Source organism: Xiphophorus maculatus, chromosome 12 (genome assembly GCF_002775205.1).
Source record: "Xiphophorus maculatus strain JP 163 A chromosome 12, X_maculatus-5.0-male, whole genome shotgun sequence".
Classification (NCBI taxonomy): domain Eukaryota; kingdom Metazoa; phylum Chordata; class Actinopteri; order Cyprinodontiformes; family Poeciliidae; genus Xiphophorus; species Xiphophorus maculatus.
The window spans coordinates 6,878,235-6,899,150 of record NC_036454.1 but is presented as its reverse complement, the minus strand read 5'-3'; the positions used below and the strand labels follow the sequence as shown (position 1 = coordinate 6,899,150).

Below are 20,916 nucleotides of genomic sequence, written 5' to 3'. Positions count from 1 at the left end.
TTTTCATCTTTATAATAATTTTCCTTTCCTCTGTTCCTTTGTTTTCTGAAAAGCACTTTAAATTTGAATCCTGTTTATGAGGGCTGCAATACAAGAGAGCCTTATCTTTTAGAATCGTAAACAGGCCTCTCTCAAGTGACCTAACCTCCATGTACATTTTCATAGCTCTCCAGTCTGCTTGTACGTTTCTCTAGTATGCTCATAGTTTCAAAGTAAATGGAACAGATCAATCCATTTTTAAACTGTTGTATAGATCCGCACCGCTCAGATCATAGTGTCAACGGATCTTTTTTTCTCTGAATCGTCCAAAAACACAAAACCCCCATCTTATACATCAGATACCAGGATCAATAATGCAACATTCAAATCATAGGTTGAACAATATCAATTTTACTGTGACAATGAGGCACATGCTCCGGTGTGCTCCAATGCCCCAGCAAATATACCTGATTACTTTTTACCAAAACTTTATGCCTAAACAATTGTCCAAAGAAGATTACAGGAATGTTTGCCAATTAGTTGTAAAATTTAATCAAATGAAGAAGCAATAAATGCTTGTGAAAATCAGATTGCGCCATAAAAACACCTCTATTCAAAAATGTTAAGGTCACAAGTTAACCCAAATGTCTGTTCCACCTCTAAATAGGGAAAAGGTTTAGAAAAAGATTATTTGTTCTGAAAACAAACTTGAAAAAATTATTTGAATGAAGTACGAAGGAAGGTAGCAGCTGTTTTTTCCTGTTCCTTAAATGAAAGTGCTGCTGCCCTCTGTTCAGAGGTTTTGTAAGACGAATCCCCCTGAGTCACAACAGCTGAACAGACATTCACTTTTGGCTTCCAATGTCAGATGTGCACAAGTAATATCAGAATTTTTGTAGTGCATTTTCAAATCTAGTTAGCTTCGCACCCTCCGCTGCATAAGCAGCAGAAGAAAAACACACACAAAACACTGTAGACAACAAAGCATATTTTCATTAGCAATCTAATACTTGTATAGGTCACATTAAAAAAAACTGTAATATAGTAAAGGTTTTCCATTTAAAACCGTTGAAAATGTTTGAATAAAAAGTCAATCTGGACTTTATTTGTACTCAAATGTGACAATGACATGGATACAGCATGCCTAAATTTAGCAGACTTGGATAAACATTTCAACAGCGCCTGTTTTGTAAATAGCTAAAGAAAAATGATTACGTCTGTATTGTAAATTAACTGCACATTCAGCTCCATCACCCTTGTTTGTTTTTTCTTTCTTCTTTTTAATGCAAAGCCGCTTGAACGAGTTGCGTTTTTTCATTGAAAATCTCGCATCTCACCGCGTGGGTGGCGTGCAAGGAATGTGCCGCGTGTCGGAGAAACAGGAGAGCCGCCGCTCTGCGCGCGCTGTCGGCGCATGGAGGGCAGGCACTGAGCGCGCAGCGGGAATAATTCAGCACCAAGGTCAGCGTTCAGCTTTTCCAGCAGTTTCCCGTTCTCACGCCTCACTTTCAGGTATTACAGATGTGCCACAAACATTCTCAGTAAAGTTGATTCTGACGTCTTTCCCCACATGCTTGTCATACAAAAAGTTCTGTACACACCAGTATATTCATGTGGACAAGTCGCACTTTTAGACACCCACAGATCAAAGAGCGGTGTCCTCAGTTCATGGCGTCAACCACTCATTTATGATGAATACTGTGAACTCATATTTGGCTCAGGCTGGAATAACTTAATCTGGCGGCCCTTTAATTCTCTATATGTGCAACGCCCCCCCCCCCCCACTGAGATAAGAAATAACCAGAGACGATGAGGAAATGGAAGGTGAATGTGCTCTGAATATCGGGATCAGGGTCTTTTCTGGGAATACTGCTGTGTCTGGAAGGGTATGACTAAAAAGGGATTTAAAAAAAAAACCATTAACAACAGCAAGCACATATTAATTAAGGGTTACATACCTTCTGGCAACTGACATGGATGATAAAGGAGACGGAAGGGGGCGGAAGGTGGAGGGGCGCACAAATATGGAGTCACAAATTAGATAATTGCTACACTCACCAACATTACCAGTACAGACGACAACCCAAAGTCGTCTGTTATGTTAATTCTTGATTGGTTTCATAGCAACTGGAAATCATTTCATTTCCTTCCAAATCAGGGCATTTATTTGCTTTCATAGATTGAGAATTCATGGATATAAACAAATATCAGTTTTCTATAACATTTTTTTTTAAAAAAAGGTTGCCGGCCAGCTTCTTGTGCCTTCTGGAGCCACAAGGTCACCTATTCTCCGTTTTCAGTCGATGTGTGAAAATGTGCTTTCAACATCTAATGTTATGGTTGCACATTGCAGAACGTGAAAAAGAAAGTGAATTAACTAGCGTTTTTCATTCATAGGGGGGATATGAATTTAAAAAGTAAACGGGGATCAAAGGCCGTTCTGCATAATTTCTAGCATATTTTTTGTTTAATCCGAGCATACGTAAAAAGGGGCAAGTTATTTTGGGTTCATGTTAAGACAGCAACGAAATGAACAATGCAAAGTTTCAAATGTGAACTTTTGGTTTCAGAAATGCATTTGTCGAATTTGTCGAACACGTAAAATATAACTCCTTGAATTTACCGCAAATCAAAAAAATAATAAGAAGAAAATCACTCCGTATTGTTACCAATCACAACAATTACTCACGAGCACATAGATAAATGTCCAAATAGATTTCATTTTTTTACATGTCATTTTTCACCTAAACAAAACGCCAAAAACAATTCTTTTAAAAAAAATGTTTGGTTTTCATTGCCGTCCTTTCTTGCGTAAGTGTAGAGAAGGAGAAAAACAGGATTTTCCCCATCAATCGCAAATCTAGCGTTATTTTCATCAGCAACAAGTGAAGTCACTTTTGCAGAATTTGACAGACCACACTCGGAGGCAAAAGGCTGTAAATTTGCATCGTTTAAATAATTTCTAGATTACTTTCATCACTCCTCATGATCAACATCGTCATATAACAGTGGAATGCGCAGCTTGGATAAACACGGACACTGGAGGAGAGAAACAACGACAGCGGGCTGAGATATTTCAGCAGCAGGAACTTACCCCTGAGAACAAGGTCGCTGTGTCTCAACGACCTGCAGCAGTGAAGTTGGGATAAAACTCCTGCGCTCTGCTTCAGCAGCGGCTGCACAGTTCTCTCCCTCTCTCTCTGGACCAACGCGTCTCCAAGTCGCGCCCTGCCTCTCTAGAGACGAGGCATGCTTGTGGCTCTCTGCGCGCAGGGGCGCTATTTAAATACCAAGCGACGGGAGCCTCTGTGACGAGGCTGGGAGGGAGCCGTGCGCGCGCATTGAAATCTACTGCAGGTGGGTTAGGTAGCCGTCAACGTCAGTGAATGCGCAACAGTCGACTCAACTCACATTCCACACGTTATTGGCTTCTGTGGTTTTGCACGGAAAGCAGGAAGGCAGACAAAAAATTCTGGCCAACTGGGTAAACAAACATTATACTGAAAGTTTTCTGAAGCTCAAAATACTCAACTTACTTTACAAACTTGACTTGGTCCATTTAATTTCCACCAAATAATTACTTTAAAACTCAGTTTACAACATTCCAGTGATAAATAAATAAATAAATAAATAAATAAATAAATAAATAAATAAATAAATAAATAAATAATAAGGTGGAGGGGAATTGTTTTATTTTTTAAATACAAGATCTAAAGAATGGTGTGCAGTTTTTATCCTGGTTCAGAGCTGGATCAGAGGCAATGTTTTTAGCTTACAACATGATTTTTAGTACAAAGATTCATAAAGTCTTCACATTTTTAACCGATAAAGCCTCTGATTTTTCAGCAATGGATAGCCTTTCATACTATGTGATAATGCAAGTACTGCAAAACATTTATAACAAAAGGTACAGATGGTAAAACATGACTCATATGTATTGATAAAACCGGAGCTCTTCCATTCAATTGTAATGGGAACATCAGGACAGTAAGATAGTCCAATAAAAAACTTTGAAAGGCTCTCAAAGCTGAACTTAAACTACCTGGGTGAGTGTGTGACAATTTTTGACAAACGCACAAGACATGTGGAGCAGCTTAAAGCAGTTTAGTTATATAAGACAAAAAAACTGCATACCATGTTTTGTGCACCAAAGCGCACAAAGCGCATTGTATGCAAATTGAAAATTAATCATGACAACTTCAGACTAGCCAAGACTTTGTCATAATTGAAACATGGAAGAACCTGTTCTTCATGAAAAGAAAATAAACTTGTGTTCTCATGATACTGGTAGGTGTGGCAGAACAATACTAATACCCTGAGTAGATTGTGCCCTCAGTGATGACTTCATTATGCTGTGTGCTCAGTGCAGACAAAGAAAGTGTTTGGAGTAGACTGGAAGACAGATTCTGCTAAATGCAGGGCAAAGCTGAAAGAAAAACATTTTGTTGTAAATAAAAGTGACTTCTAGCAAATGGGCAAGCCTGACAAGAAAAACCTTGTGAAAACAACCTGGTCATTTAATTTTTTTCTTTAAGTTCATTTAATAACATTGGTTATTAATCTTATTTGGGTGTTAAGATTAAAATTTCAGTGGAGAAAAGGTAGGAAGGTTAGAACAAGCTTAATTGCAATGAAATACACAAAACAAATTCACAATTTGCAGATGAGGGTTTTTGTCTTTTTAATCTAAACAGGCTAATGCAATCAGCTTTGACTTCATGGCTACAGTAGTTTGTGTTCTCCAGCTACATCATCAACTCAGAAAACATCTAATCTTCTAGATCTACAACCTCTTGATGGCAAAAGGTAATTTTTACATAAATAAATAAAGCAAATAATTCAAGCTTCATTTTCTTAACAGTTTTCCTAAACACACCCACAAATCGCAGTCTGCAACACAGTCTGGAAGCTCAACTTATTAAAAGTGTATTCTATGTGGTCTGACAACTCAAGCTAAGCATATCCTCTAGTAACTTCGCATCATTCACCTCGAGTGAATCACAATTTACTCAGTTATTCGACATGTTAAAAGGTCAGCGTGTCATATTATTGACTATGCCACTTCTTTTGCACAAATATAAAAAACATTGAAAGGCTCTCAAAACTGAACTTAAACTATCTGGTTGGGTGTGTTGTGTGCCCAGGCAAAGTGGTTTGGTCACATAATTTGAAGAAACCAAAGACTACAAGTCACAACAGCATCTTTAGATGTTGGATTTTTGCAAAGAATCAGATTAGAGGTTATTAAAAATATTTTTTTCCTTTCCTCCCTTACTAAATGACACATACACCATTGTATGGGGTTAATAAACTTGATACAGTCAGTGTTCTCAGGACAGGATCAGGTTTCGAAGCAGAACAAAACACAGTATGTTCTGTTTCCTTGGGCAAGTATTTCTTGTACTATTTCCTATACAGCGGAAGAAATACTAGCAGATTTCTAGGAAAATGTTCTCGTATCTCATTCATTCTTTTTTGCTCCTCTATTCTTATCTTCCTCTTTCCTTTGTAACATTTTGCCACATCGCCCACTTTTTTCATCTTTGTGTGTGCCCATTGAAATAAACCTAAAGCAATCAAGCATAATAGCCAATACCATATGAGGTTCTACTCATGAAAGTAAAGCTGTTGGGCTTCTCCTTGTTTAAAGAGTTGGAGCGCGAAAACAAAGCAAATGATGCCTTCCGATCAAACCTGGTTTCTTAACTATGATCAACTTACTGGCAACAATTAACATAAAGTCAACAATTTAAATTCCAAAGTAACAAGCAGACAATGACTGTAGTTTACTAAGTGAATGCTTTCACTCATAGATGTCAGAAACAATGGCAAGTTTTTATCTCAGAAGAGGAAACCAACAAAAGAAACTAAATGCACAAATGTACTCAACCACTGAAAGCAAGAAGAAAACCTGTTACAGTGAGACTCAATTTTCTCTGCAACATCCACATAGAGGTGCTGGTCTATGAATAAATAGTTGGCAAATCTAGTTGTGTACATGGCCAAGGTATATATGACTGGTCAGAAAAGATTTGCAATCAAATTAAAACTGAATAAAGACCAGTGAAGGAAAGTATATTTTTTAAATCAGCTTCTGATTTTGTACGTTTGCTCACTTACAAATCTGAAACATTTTAGTTTAGTTTATTAGTTTTATTTTAAAAAGTTGACAGAGGACAGAGCAAAAATTTTCACAGCAAATTAAAGTAATTTCCATCAAGAATATTGTTTATAAACATAAAGGCCAGCAGAACCTCAGAAACAGAGATAGGAAAAACATATTAAACTATACTTAAAAGATTTATTTTTAGAATCAGTCACACAGACGCTCATTCAGTACACACATACACCCACCTTCCATGGTCGGCCGTGTCATTATGTCAATCACTTCCTGCTTGAGTGGGACCATCTGCCCTCTCATAAAGCCATACACCATGTGGATCATTAAGCTGTGTAAAGCCCCTGCTTAACTATAACATTTCCCAGAGTTAAAACTCTTGGTAAAAATGACATTTGTTTCTTTTTACTTTTCTGAAACACTTTTCTATTTTCCCCAAGACCCATCATTTCTCAAAATTCACATTAAGGAAAATGTAAGTCTTAATATTGTCTATACACAACTTTGTTCCATGTTTAGCTGCTGTATACATTTTGTCATGAAAACTGGTATAAAGTTGTGAGATCTTTCCAGGTATACACAGAATACAGATCATAAAGGCCTGAGAGACATAAGTGATCTTGCATTTTGATTTGCTTCTTAACTGAAAATGGTCATACTCTTGGACTGTAGGTAGTTAAAGCTAGATGAATCTCTCTCGACGCCAGCTTAGACAGATTATCTCTCCCAGACCTGCTTCAGGGTAAGACTCAAAGGTTATAGATTTTCCGCACCCATTGGACAGAGAGCTGGTCAGTAGTCTCTCTCTGATAGCGATATTTGCAGAAATGCCTTTTTAAACTCTCAGTTAGTCTGTCTATACGGCCTGTTACTATTTGCCAGTAATAATTAGAGCCGCTTAGCACAGAAAGTTCAGGTTCATCTTCTCCAGGGAAATCTGCAAGTTGGAGACCTCGCCTTTCCATCTCATTACTCACATGTTTGCCTGGAACCTTCATCACTGCTGCACAGACCTTTCGTGTCACTACTGCTTCTATTTCAATGCTCTGTCCTGTATCCCACACATTTTCCAAGCATAGCTTCACTTCAACTAATGTTGTGTTAAATGTTCAACACAACATTTAACAGGATTATTTCCACACTTACTATAAGGATGTTCACCTGCACATCTGCCACATCTCTGTTTCCCTTTACAAACGTTCGCAGTATGTCCATATATTTGACATTTATAATATCTGAGAGGTGGTGGAATATAAGCTCTTACATTAAAGCTCATGTAACCAATCATCACCTTATCAGACAGAACTCTATCTTTGAAATCCAGTAGTACAGATGTACTGTCCATTTTCTCCCCTCTCCTAAAAGCCTGTAATCGTTTGATGCCTGTAACCTCTCCTCCTTTTATTATTTTCTTTAGCTCCTCCAAGTTTTCTCCTACAGGAATCCCTGATGTTACTCCTTTTACTCATCTTTCGTCCCCAACTACCTTTCCTTCCAGCACTTTTTTTTATTTATTTGTAATTTTGGGGCCTTAATATTTTGCCCAGCATTTTTACAAATGATAAGGAGGCTTCCATCCCTTAAGACTTTAACTAGTTCTACATCTCCAATAACTTTCTTTAATCCATTTGACAAACTGATAGGACTTACTCCAATCATATCCTGTCCAGCCTTACATTTTCATATCTTTAAAATCTTCCATCATTATTTTCTTTATTTCAACTCTTTCTTTCTCATCCTCAAGAGATCTTTTACCAGCATTTAGTCCCCTTTTAACCTTATCTTTTCCTCCTCCCCCTCTTCTATTTTCTACCATAGAGCATCCTATGTCCATATTTTATCTTTTGAAAGCCCCCAACTACAACTAGCCATCTTCTTGATCCACTCACAATCCAGATTATGCCAAAACCATCTTTAAATTCAATTTATTACTCGCCAGATAACATATAAGCGCTTTCACTTTAAAAAAAAAATAAAAATAAATCTGCGTTCTCTAATCAGCAACATTGTCCAGTCACCATCCCAAAGATGAACTCAATAAATTGTTCCTTTAGAAAACATTGTGTTTTAAGATCCACATCTGGATTGTACAGCTTAAGGAAGACTATGATTTACTGATTCACTAATGAAAAACAACTTAGACTCTCACAGAGGACAACTTAGTAGCCTTCAGGCAATTCCTAATCATAGATGTGTCCAGAAACTAACTTGAACTGAGCCAGGTTAGGAGTAATTTTCAATACAAAACAACAGTGAAAACCATGAATGGATGTCTGCTGTGCATACCTTGGAAGTCCTTTAATTGTATGCACACCCCAGGTGTGCTACATTGATCGATGAGTCCTGCACACCAGCCAAATGGAGAGGATGGACTATCTCCAAGACAACAGGGGGAGGGGCAGCACAGCTGATACACATTTTAAGCAAAACAAGAAAAAAAAAAACAGCTGAACAATTCTAGGACTTTTGGGAAATTTTATTTTTAAATGTCCTGTAATATGTGATTTAGTATTTATAGTAGTTTAGTAATGCAAGTAGTTTTGAAAAAAAGTATATATACATATATTTTTTTTTTCTAAGTGGATAACTTATACTGAGCAATATTTAGGGCATAGAAGGTGAGGTTAATGGGTTAATGAGTTTTTTTTTATACTTTATCATAACCTACTTCAGATATTCAATAATAGTTTTGTAGGCTTCATTCACAGAAATGGAATGTGTGCATTTTTTGTTTTGGGGCTGTTTTTGTCAAGTTCATATTAAAATGTTCTTTTTTTCTGTATCATTTGCACATAATGTTTTTGTAACATTTGATTTGAAAATCCATATGATCTTACAAAACTAATGTTGAAAAAACACAATTTTCCAATTGTGGTGTTTCCATTAAATACGAGATAAAAATAAAATCACATGTGAATAAGCTTGCAGTAGTTCCAGAGACGCAGGATATCTGATAAAATTGGTCCAACATCAACTATTATCCATTTGCAATTTTGAAATATCATTCCCCTCCAGCTTTAGATGGATAAAAATGATAAAGGCTTTTTTTTATCATCTTAAGGCAAAAAAACTTTTACTCTTTATGCTTTGCCTGTGTGCCTTTCAGGGTTAAAATTACATTACAGACTGAATCTAGTTGCAGGACAGATGGTCTCTTAAATGTATATCTGCTTAATCGGACGATTTACCTTCAAGCTGCTTTCCTAAAATCATACTGATAAAATGGCTGGAAAGAGCCAGCAGGGGCACACACAGTTCATAAGTCCTTAAGTCTGTTTATCAGTGTGGAGGAAAAAAAAGATTGCTTTTAGAAAAAAACAGATTTAGAAGTAAAAGTGTGTTCCATTTTAAATTTAGAGGATCATTAAAGTACTGGAGACAGATGTACAGAACACATTAATCTTTTGACAATTTAGCAAACTAGTATACAGCATATTTGCCGCAAGCACATGTAAAATCTAAATGCATGGCTCAATCACACCACACTGAGAGGGCAATTCATTAAGCAGTACAATTTTCCACATTATCTATTTTACTCTCACTATTTGCCTAATTTCTGCTATGGCAAGTGCAAACACAGTTTTGCTCCCTTATGCCACAAACAGCAAATATATTGAAGTGATCAAAGATAATGTTAGTTTTGTCATGATGTGTGAGTTTGTTGATCGACCAAAATGCAGGCAGTAGATGGGAGAATGGATCAAGTTGAAGGCTTAATGGAAATAAGTAAGAATGAAGGAAGTCAGAGGAGAAGAAAAATAACAACAACCAGGAACAACAAGGAGGTAACAGGTTAGACAGGATGAACAGGAATAAATGGGGGAGAATCAGAAAGTAGAAACTGAGAATGAGGTGCTTAAGTAGTGGGAGGTTGAATGCTCAACACAAGACCTGGGCTAATGAGCTAACAGGTTGCAGGTGTGGGGAGAGAGTAGAAGGCAGGTTGAGGAGAGTGAAAGTGACACATGGGCCACAGGAGAGCACACTGGGGACTAGGAAATGAATTAAAACAAAATAAATAGCCATAAGAAATATAATGAAAACTAGAGTAACTAAGACACAATAAATAAACATGACTAGAATCACTAGGAAGGAATTGAAATAAAAATAGAAGCAATCCAGAACTTTTAGAAAGAACTAAGGAACACAAATAATAACAAAACCCAAATTAAACTCAATCAACCCAAGATCCAGTTGATATTTTATTTTTCATTTCATTACCAGAAAACTCCATGTCATCATCTTACAAATCCATTAAATGGAACATTTAAAAAATGTGTCTGGTTGAAACCATTCCTACCAGTGAGTTAAGTTGCAAACCATATAAGGCACCAGAATTACACATTCATTTAACTAATTCATTTAGAACTGAATTTTTAAATTGAAATTAAAAATGTATCAAAGTACACAATAATGACATGAAGTCTTTACAAATACATTGTGCTAACAATTATTGCACAGAAAGTAGTCCTAGAGCACTGAGCTCTGTTTTCTTAAACCCATAGTCGGTCATGGCAGGTGGGTGTTGACATTGAGTTCTCCAACATGTTTCCTCTTGCTAAAAATGAGTTGCTCAAGTCCAGGCAATTAACCATACTTCCTTTTAACCATATACCGGTTAAACGGGAAGAGTTGTAACAAAGGCAATTAGATCACAAAATGGAACGAGTTTTCTTTGTAAATTTAGACCAGTTGGATTTACTTCATGTGGCCGTGGGACTGTAGTCACAACACTCATTCAAACTTGTCTGTCCTCATTTTTTTCTTTTTGCAACAGTAGATAAACATACACTTTAAGTGAAGAAGATAACAAACACAGTTTTTAAAAGGAAAGACATTTCTTAAAAGCTTAAAAGGCACAGAAAATTGTTTGTTTCTTGAATAATGAAACATTGATTAGGTAACAGTGTCACAAAAAAGTTTTCAGCCAAAAAAAAAAAAATAGCCAAAACTATAAAATGAGGTGTTCTTGCCCGGTTAAGATTCTGTTGTTTCTCAGAAAAGAACAATTTAAAATAAATGTATAAAAAGGGAACTTTTGAGTCAAGATTCACAAAGGATATCCACTAACTACTGACTAATGCAGTTCTTCTAAGTTTTACAGAAAAAAACCCCTAAACAAATCAAGCTGGTGAGTCCATAAAAGAATTGAAGACAAGATGTGGGGTGTTCAAAGCTACGATTTATGAATGTTCTACATCTTAATAAGATCCGTTGAAACATATGCAGAAGATTTTTAATGAAGGTATTTAAGTTCTCTAAGTAAACTCAGAAGCAAAAATAAGTGAAAGTATAGTCTTATTCCCATATATTTTAACTCTTTCATACGTTTAGTGATCAACTCTTGGACTGAAAAATAATTACTTTAATCCTCAATGAGATCAGGATCAAAACATATTGAAAGCTTAAATATGATCTCTCAAAGAACTTTTGTCCTAGATGCAGAAACATTGTTCTGCACCCAGGCTCTGTCTTGCATCTTACTATCTGATTCGTTTCATTCACAAAGCAAATAGCACTAATAGTATAATACAGTGAGGGAAATAAAACTATCAAGTGTACCATGTCTAAAACTGTATCTGCACTCTTTTTGAGTTAAGTAAGCTTTTCTGGTTTAATGTAATCTTCTGCCAGGACCACAGCAAAAATTAGGTACTGACAGTGGAGCAAGTCGTTTTTTTTGTTGTTGTTTTTTTTCTAATTGGGGCCCGCCATAGCATTACATGGGAGAAGCTTTGAAATGCCTTCAATGCTGTCAATACATTGAAGGCTCCTGCTGTGCCTTCCAGGCACCTACTGCCTTCCAGGCACCTATTGTTCTTCTGTCAATAGAATGTCTCTTTATTTATTGGGGACTGCCATAGAAATGCATGGAATGCATGCATTACGTGCATGCCTTCATGCACGCAGGGCTGGCCCAAGCCTCCATGGGGCCGTAAGCGAAATTCGGTTTTGGGGCCCTTTAGTTCTGCTAATGTGGACTGGCTGCAATCAGCAGTCTGATCATTAGATCATTCACACACCTGCTATAAACTTACTGAATCTCTGGCAGTGCTGTTTACATTATGTACTTGTATAATAGGATACATTTATTGGCCAAGTGATTTATCGACCAGTTGATTTCTGGGCGCCGATTTCCTTAATTTTGGGGGATTGTCATTGGCCAATACTTACATGTGAAGCCCATCTTATCCCCTAATCTTATCTTCGTCAGCAGAGGTTTATAAATCAGCCTCTGTCCTCTTCTGCTCTACAATGAGAGGTGTAACTGACAGACTGGCCCACCAGGTCAGGTATGCATGTTTACAGTTAACAATATTTACCCCACTGTTGCCAACTCAGTGACTTTCTTGCTATATTTAGCAACATTTCAGACAAAAAAAAAATTAATATCAGCCAAAATCAAAATCAGCAGGTCAGACTTTTTAAAGATCGGTAACCTGGGATCGGTCAGAAAACTGCAATCGGTGCAGCCCAACACACATATTCATGACGTTCTTTGATTAAATAAATTTCTCTTAAGAGTTACTCCAATAGCTAAATATTTAATTTATACCAGGTGAGTCTTTCTGCCTTGAGAACGTGGATCGGTACTGGACTGATTCTGAGCCTTCAAATAATTTTAACAGAAGTTTCACATAACTTAGAAGTTGATGTAAAAATAATGTTTGTTTTAGCCACAACATTATTATGCTCAGCAGCAAGCAACATATCTCCAACTACAGCATAGAGTAGCTCATTGATGTAGCAGCTATGTAGCCTGATGTAAAAACATTTTTCTAGACAATGTCAAACATTGAGAAGTTTTAATTATTGTTATCAAATGCTATCAAACACGTCGTTTTGAAGCCAAAAATACTTCAGAAATATATAGAGCCAAGCAGGAGAATCGACTCATTTAAAGTTTAAACTCAGTTTCACATAAATACAAACGGTGTAGCATAAATGTTTGGCTGCTGAACTGGACCGTTCCAGGTCACTATCAAGCTAATTTTCTATTAGCAGCTTTACAAATCTTTTACATTACATTAAATTACCAAGGCACATTAAAACAAACCTGTATCCTGGCTTTTTTCTATCCTTCCTCTTTCTTTTCTCAATCCCTGAAGGATAAGTCCTTTTCTGAGACATTGTTTTGCTTACTTAACGTCTGACCGGAGCTTTGGACGTTTGGATGAGCTCTGCACATTGCACGGCAGCTCATGTTACCGGCGAAGCATGCGGTACCTACCGCGGCCACCAGGGGCCCCCAAGAGCAATGTTTTATTTATTTTTTTATCCATAAAATAATAATTTCTACATCCATTATCAAATATATTATTGTAAAATCAAATCACTTCATAGTGAAATTGTGTGTTTTTGATATTATAATGACATTGAAATTATTACAAAAAAAAAAAAATCAGCTCCTCTGAGGGGGCCCCTTAGTGGCCCTGATGCCCTAAGCGGCTGCTTAGTTTGGTTATGCCTTGGGCCGGTCCTGCATGCACGTAATGCCTTCATGAAGGCATGCACGTAATACATGCCTTCCATGCATTATAAGGAAGGCAATGTATTGGGAGGGCATTTCCTATGCATGTAATGCATGGAGGTCACCTATTGTTCTTCTGTCAATAGAATGTCTCTTTATTTATTGGGACCTGCCATAGCAATGCATAGGGAGGGTAGTGACTGACTTGCGAAACAAGTTACGTTTTAACTGCATTAGAGGGAGACACTGTTTGCTTTAGCAGGTGCAAATATTTATTTGGAATGGCTTTACAAGTTTGGCAGACATAAAAAACTCAGCTCGTTTTTCAGCTTGTGCATGTTTAATCTCCACGGCCCTTTAAAGCTTTAGGTTATTGTTTGAGCTATTCGTTCTTCAAATAATATGTTTTTTGGCAAATTTAGATTTCTGTCATAAATAGCCCTTGTTTTGTTTTTTTTTTTGTTTGTTTTTTTGTTTGTTTTGCCAAGGAAATATGCAGTTTGGCATTTAAATCATTCCGTGCCTTCTCAACATGACAATTTGCAGCTCAGACATTGCCAGATTTGATTAGCATTGCTGGAGAGGTCAAGATTAAGTGGGCAGCACAGAAAAAACTGAGATAAGACTTAAAAGGTCTAAATATGTGCAAGATGGTGCCAGTAGTTCCCCACCGATCATAATTTTGGAGCACTTTTATTTTTATGTGGTCCAAAACATAAAATTAGTGTGGATTTGCAGGCGCTGGGTGGAACCTAAAATCTCTTAAGACCCGTGGGCCACAGGGAGGCAGAAACTCCCCTGGGTAATTTTATGCAGAATCTTTCACTTCAGAAGAAAACACCCACACTGTGTTGGAACTGAGATTATCTTGTAACCAGCAAATTGAGCAACTAAAAGGGTCAATGCTGTAGTACGAAAGACCAAGGATTACAAAGAGCCACAGGCAACACTCAGCATAGAAATGAGCTGGTTTTGCACTTTGTTGAGGTCATCAGGCAAAGCCATTATCTACACAGAAAATCTCTGCATTTTTGTTGCATTTCCGATTACTTACAAACTGCTGAGGGTGATAGCAGTAGCCAAAGGTGTCAACACTGAAAAGCTTGTGGGTGGTGTGCAAAAGCCTGCATTAAATATTTGAGATGTGGGAAGTTTTTTATCCAAATCCTTTCTCATTTTACACAACTCTTGCTTACATTTCCAAATATTTTAGAACACATTAGATGAGTCCACATTTGTTGTGCAATTTACAATGAAGCTTATTTTTGTTTAATAACCATTTCATAAAGATTTTTTAAAGTTTTTTGAGAACATTGTTCAGACCTCTTATTTATAAAATTGACATTGACAAAATTATATTTTTAAGCACGTCTTTAATATTGCCTTGCAAACACATTGACATCACACAAAATATATTAATGGGGCGTTGATATGCACTATTCAGGCACATAGAGCCATTTTATAGTGCAATCAAATAACTGTGTTACTTTCAGTTTAAGGAATTTGGTATATATCATAGAAACTTAAAATAAATTTGACTTTGCAATTTGACCTCTCTCTTCAAGAATTTGTTTTTACTCACTTCAGCACGTCTTCACAGTTTCATAACAATGCCTTTCCATTACGCTATTCACAACCGTTTTTAGGAATGCACTTAATAACTTTGCTGCTATATTTAGCAACTTTTCAGACCCTTCTAACAAAATCTTTTGAAAATAGTGACTAGCAACTTCTTTTGTTTTATTTTTTAAAGGTTTGATTTGCTCTAGTGGTCTTTGTTTGAGAGTGGGTAATGACAAAGGTCATCTGGCCAGGACTCGAACTTGTGACAGCCGTGTCAAGCTCTAAGCAGAAAAAAGAAACCGGTGCTATTGTTTGCCATGATAAGAAAACATTTCAGCATGTTCTTCAGTGGATTAGTGAGATCAAGTAGTTTGTCTGGCTTTCAACTTTTGCCCCTGATCATCCTCTTGGGTCTGCTGCAGTAAACAGAGCATGAATGTAACATCATAATCCACATGAGGATGCTTTGTGGAGTTTTAGCATATAACCACAGTAGATGTTGAAATGACTTCAGTGTAGCATAATAATAGGCTCCATGTGAGTGTCAAACTATTTCAAATTCATAATCTATAAGTGAGGGGATGAGCCCACTGGAGCTATTGATCTCAACAACTTTAAATTAGTTTTGGAAAAACTTTTCCAAATGAGCACAAATTTTGTTTTGTGTTGCAAAGGTCCCCAGTGATTTATGCAGACATGCCGTGCGACCATAATGGCTGCTGCATATATAAACACTTTCTCTGAGGAAAAATAATAATGAATGTTGTTTTGATGGGGAAACAGCTAATGCCTTTATCTAATAAATGCCTAACAATATCATTATGTTAGACATTGATGATATTGATGTTGCAGTGCATCTTCTTTTTTCACACTTGCTGCACACCTATGAAAGGGCTCACTGCACCCTGGGTAAAGCATAATTACATTTAACATAATAAAGTTAATCGTTTTTGAGGATTTAAGCTTAGGTTTCATCCCACAGTATGAAATGCATGTGTCATAGATATGAGACATATGGGAGAGTTTTATCATACAAGCCTCCAATCTGAATGTGTAGAAATGAGATCAGAAAATCTCAGCCCAATTAATAGAGTTAATTATAGAGTTAATTACAGTGTTTAATAGTAAGCTGTAAATAGTTGTGCTTTACAACCAGGCACGTTTTTACTACAACTCCATGAATTTTGATGTAAATGTCAAACTCAAGTCAGTCATAACAACCATATGGTCTCTTTAGTCAATGTGACTTTTCTGATAATCATAAAAGGTGGGGGAGTTTGATCTCAGAGCAGAACAGCGTGCTTGGGAAAGGAAATGATTAAAGGCAGGTCTTATGTTTGCCTGTGTATTTGAGCATGTTCCTATCTGATGCAAAACTGCTGCACATAACTTATACAGTGGCTCAGGATGTTTCATTTGCTAGTGTAAAGCATTGTCTTCCTCACGTTGATGTTTTTGATGTATTTTTTCAGTTCTGTACTCTATATTAAAGTAAAGATTATCATTATACTGCAGGATATTTTGAATCAGAATGTTTGATCTGATTGTTGACCTTAATGTAAACAATGAGTCTGTGTGGGAGCTGTAGCTTGTTCTTTAGAAATATACCAGACAAAAAAAAGTGCATGCACACGCTGTCATTAAAGTTGTTTTATTTCCACGATATATTATTCAAAATATTTACCTCTTTGTGAAGCTATTTGTTGGATTCACTCCTCCCATTCCGCTAGGGGGCTCTGTAGTTGTTTTGCATTGGTAGTGGAGGGGAGGTGAAACAAGAGAAGAAACTTACGGCAGGCCAGTAATGCACCGAGACTGCCGTTAGCTGAAGCTAACAAGCTGAAGCTACAATAAAATCATATTCTACTGGCGTTCATGAGTGTTGCCCAACGTGGTGAGTTATTAATGCTGTAAGCTGTGGGGAGATGAGTTTTTTGTTACCTGTTCTAAGCGTGAGCTTGCTGAATTTGCTAGCGCTAATTAGCCCAATGCTAGCTGTGTTTGCTGCACTGTGATAGTTGAATGCCGATGTTTATTATATGACGAAGTGTTCTAAGAATAAACTGCCTTATAACTGGTTAGTCAAGCCTAGCTAATAAATCTATGTTTAAGTTTGTGTTGATTGAATTCTGCAATACTAAGTATTGATGTTTTGTTTTTTCTTACTTTATTTACAGTTTAACCGGAAAAAGCACTTGGCAATAAAATTAACAACAACAACTATCTTATGTTCTTTGTAACACTATTTTTTTTGTTATGTGCTGATATGGTTACCAACTGTTACCAAATTATGGTCTCCAATACAGAAAATATATGATTACATATTCTCCATAAAATATGTAACCATATTTTACAGAAATGATAATGTAGTCTACAGACACCAATGCAACATGCAGCCATATAATCTTTACAGTTTGAACCTCAGGCACCAATCTATTGACTGGATATACAAATAAGTAAGAGGAAACTTATTTTCAGGACACACTTGATATAAACCATTTTCCATTCTTTCTTCTGGTGTAACTGCAACCTAAGTTGTTAGCACTGTCACCAAAACAGCCATGCTATTTAGGCTCAGTAATAATTTCATTGGTGACCGATTTATTTTTATTTTTTTACTTTGGCATTCAAACTCTGTAGTGGTCATATAATGCTGCCTCAAATGAGAAACTTAAAACTATTCCCCTCAATTCAAAAAAATAATATAATCTAAAGACAACGATGACAAAATAAACAAGGACACGACACTTTTGTTTAACACCAGAGTTACTATTTGACAACAATTGGACTAAAGCTGGCATGTGTCCGTCAATTTAAAGCTCTTGTTCACCAGCAATATAGGATTATGATTTAGGAAATGAAACTATAGATTATAAGAAACACACCTCTGAGTCACAGGTAAGACGTAGCAGATTCCCACAGCGTTGAAATTTCTAAAAAAATAAAAAAGTATTGAGTCCCTACGAAAATAATTCCCGTTTCACACACGCTGTATTTTGTTAACAAAATCTGTTTTCCTTAAGTATTGGGTAGTAAGTACTTTTTTCAACTTTGATCTTATGGTTTTGGAATCTTGTTTTCTCTGAAGCAATTTTTTCAAGGCACTAATGAACACAAGGTGATTGCAAGGAGAGTCCAGATATCTCCAATTAACTTTAATTTACTGTAATTAAGTGTGTGGTAGGGTAGAAAACCAGCTTTAATCAGTGACAGCATTAGGAGCGGCTGGATTCCACTCCCAGTTTGGCAGCATCAGCTCAGCTTGTCCAAAGCAAACTATTATTATTATTATTACTAAGTTTCCCATCAAAATTCAGAGTACTTGATGGAAGTTCAGTATTACAAAACTACTTGTATGTTTTAAAATATATGTTGTTATTATTTCCTCATTTAAAGTACAAATGGGAGGGGTATCTAATCATTACCCCGGGATGATTACAACACATTGAAATGCAATTGGAGGTCTCAATTGAAGAAAAGTAGTGTACACTTTTGCTTCTACCTCTCTTTCTTCTTTATACAGGAAAAAAATGCAGGATTTTTCAGATTTTCACCCTGATGAGCTACAGGAGATAATGGCTTATTGCAGGGGTGTCAAACTCCAGTCCTCAAGGGCCGGTGTCCTCCAACTTTTAGATGTGCCTCTGCTGCACCACACCTGAATAGAATAATTAGGTCATTAGCAAGGCTGGGAGAACTGATCTACACAAGGAGGAGGTAATTAAGCCATTTCATTTCAGTGTTTTGTACCTGTGGCACATCTAAAAGCTGTAGGACAGGGGCCCTCGAGGACTGGAGTTTGACACCTGTGGCTTATTTGCTGAAGACACTGAGTTACACTGAGTTCCTTGAAACCAAAAGAAAAACCAAGCTGCTTTTGAAAAAAACATAGCTAGTAACTTTTAAAAGATTTCGACACAAATAAAAGCCTTTTCATCCACTCAGATGGCCTTTTTTTTTTTTTTTACCAAAAGCAACTCAGAGTAGGGAAGTGTTTCTGCCGCAAGGGACTTAGACTTACATGTTTGATCCAGAATATGACTGATAATCCATGAGTCATGACGGTAACAGGTAGCATGGCTGCTGAGGCTTAAAAAAGTGGCTACAAGGATAATGAATGTTTTCAGACTCTAAACTGTTCACATCTATTCATATTCCATTTACATGTTATTTGTTTGATTGATGTACATTCTTGGTCGTCACTGGTAAACAGTGTATTGAACAGCCACAGAGATGACATATAAATCTACTATTATAAACATTACAAACTCTAAATATATTATAAACAAAGCAGAGGATTTAGCTTTGTGACTTGTGTAAAACTGAATAAAGTATTGTATGAAGTACAATGGAAGTCATTCTTCATGCTGGAATTTTTAACACATCCTGGATCATGTTTCATTTCCTGTCATGCTGTGGAAGTGGCTTGTATAAGTGGACCCATCGTCGGTCCATCTGTTTGGTAATCATTCTTGGCATTTGTGGTGAATGACTGCACCTGTTTTGCAGGTCAAAACATGAATACTTAATGCTTGAATATAATTCTGCCTGTTCTAGCCCTGTTTTGTTGCCAAAGTATCTGGAAGTGTAGTGGAGTTCATTTGTACACAAATCTAGTTAATACAAATGTACTTTGTATATTAGGCTTTAAAAATGTTACCTTAAAGACGCTCACCAATAATCTCTCCCCTTTTGAGTAAAGAAGAGTGATCAGACATTTAGCTAAACCAAATACAGCAAAATATGAAACATCAACAGGAGTTTTTGTCTATAAACTTTATAGGCAGTAATCATTCATTTATTTAAAACTTTATTTGCATTCCTCTAGTCTGACTTTTCACCATCGCAAATTATTATGTGATGGTGGTTCCAAAGCAAATAGATGCATACCCAATGCAGTTTAAATCAGAGTTCTCTCGGTCACACAGAAACCTTTTCTTTTAAGTTTGCTGATTTGAATTCCCTCTTTAAAGTCTGAAATTAAAGATTGTATCTTACCTTGAATCTGAAGAGGTCAAAGGCACCTTTGGTTTTCACAGCTTTCCCATAATACCTTTTAAATGTACCACACATGTCACAGTTGCTACTTTTGCTTTAACCTGTGAGAGTTCTTACAATTATTTAGTCTACAGATTTAAAGACTTAAGGGAGGGATCAAAGTATGTAGTATTTTTTTCTGAAGTATGTATGGTTGTTGTTTTAGTGTCAGTAGTCTGTACTTCGTTCAGAGATTCTCAGTTGTTGGGAGTTAATTAAAAGCTGTGTGTTTTGTTTTTTCCCACTGTATGGCGATAAAGTATTCTGTAAACCAGTTTGTTCTCATGAACTTGTTAATTACACAGACATTGTTGATATTTTTTTTGTCTCAGAGCAAATTATAAAACTGGCAAAAGCAAAAAATTATTTATTGGTGCACATTAATTCACTATAGTCCCCAACACAAGCTTTATTGTAATCTATTGAGTTATGATGTTATTGCAATATGTTAAAAATGTTTACCAGGGTATATTTTGACTTCTGAGATTTTGCTTATGCTACTTACCGTAGCTATATGAAATAAAACAAAAAATAGCAGCATACACCATTTGTTGAAATAGAGTAAGGTATTGTCTTGCATTATAAAACTTACTGTCATCTGGAAAAACCTTACACATTTTTGTTAATATTTTACTACCAAAACATTCTACACTAAATATACAATGGTATCTGTGGCTGTGGATATTTGCATTAATGTGATTCCTTGGTTTTCTTTTTATTTTAACAAATTTGCAAGAATTTGGAAAGC

The 20,916-nt window shown here is 36.4% G+C and overlaps 1 protein-coding gene across 2 annotated transcripts in view; it reads right to left on the bottom strand.

The window, feature by feature from the left end:
* nos1 (nitric oxide synthase 1) overlaps positions 1–3,266 on the bottom strand; it is a 52,665-nt gene extending 49,399 nt beyond the window's left edge. Inside the window, exon 1 of one of the 2 annotated variants that reach the window (XM_023343705.1) lies at positions 3,074–3,266. The gene's annotated coding sequence lies outside the window, so the exon portion shown is untranslated. The remainder of the gene's footprint in view (positions 1–3,073) is intronic. The other variant, XM_005803833.2, reaches the window with a different exon arrangement.
* Positions 3,267–20,916: the final 17,650 nt, after the last annotated feature.